Below are 540 nucleotides of genomic sequence, written 5' to 3'. Positions count from 1 at the left end.
CCTCCCACCTGCCCTCTTTCTCTTAGCTCTATTCTCCCACTCAGCAGCTGCTCTTAAGCAGAGGTGAGCTTGAAAAGTCCTTTAGAGACATAAAACCTCACAGGTGCCTCGGGAAGCTGTTAGTTCTTTGTCTGGATAACCTAGAGAAGAGAACTGTATGGCTTGCAGTCAGAGTCCCTCACTGGAGCAAGTGTGGTGTCTCCATGCTCCTCTGGAAGCAACTCAAGGGGATGATGGCTCGAGCAGAGCCAAACAAGGTGGAGCTGGGCCAGAAGCCTGCAATTTTAGGAGCTTCTCTGGGGGAGGAAGGCTGTTACCTGACCTTGTTTTAGAACAATGTCCTTTCGCTCCATCTCTGTTGCTCTGCTCCCCCTGGTAAAACTCTGTCAGAACCATTAAACTTCAGACAGAGGAGATACGTTTTTTGTGCAGCTGCTTGAAGGGTTTTGCAGTTGGCCCTGGGAGCTGTATTCCCACCATGTCCCACATCGCAGGGGATCCCCAGCCCTGTGGGGGAGTGGGCTTTGCACCCTGCAGCCC

This window comes from Catharus ustulatus, chromosome 4 (assembly GCF_009819885.2).
Source record: "Catharus ustulatus isolate bCatUst1 chromosome 4, bCatUst1.pri.v2, whole genome shotgun sequence".
Taxonomy (NCBI): Eukaryota; Metazoa; Chordata; class Aves; order Passeriformes; family Turdidae; genus Catharus; species Catharus ustulatus.
The sequence above is the reverse complement of the archived record's forward strand: the minus strand, read 5'-3'. Positions refer to the sequence as shown.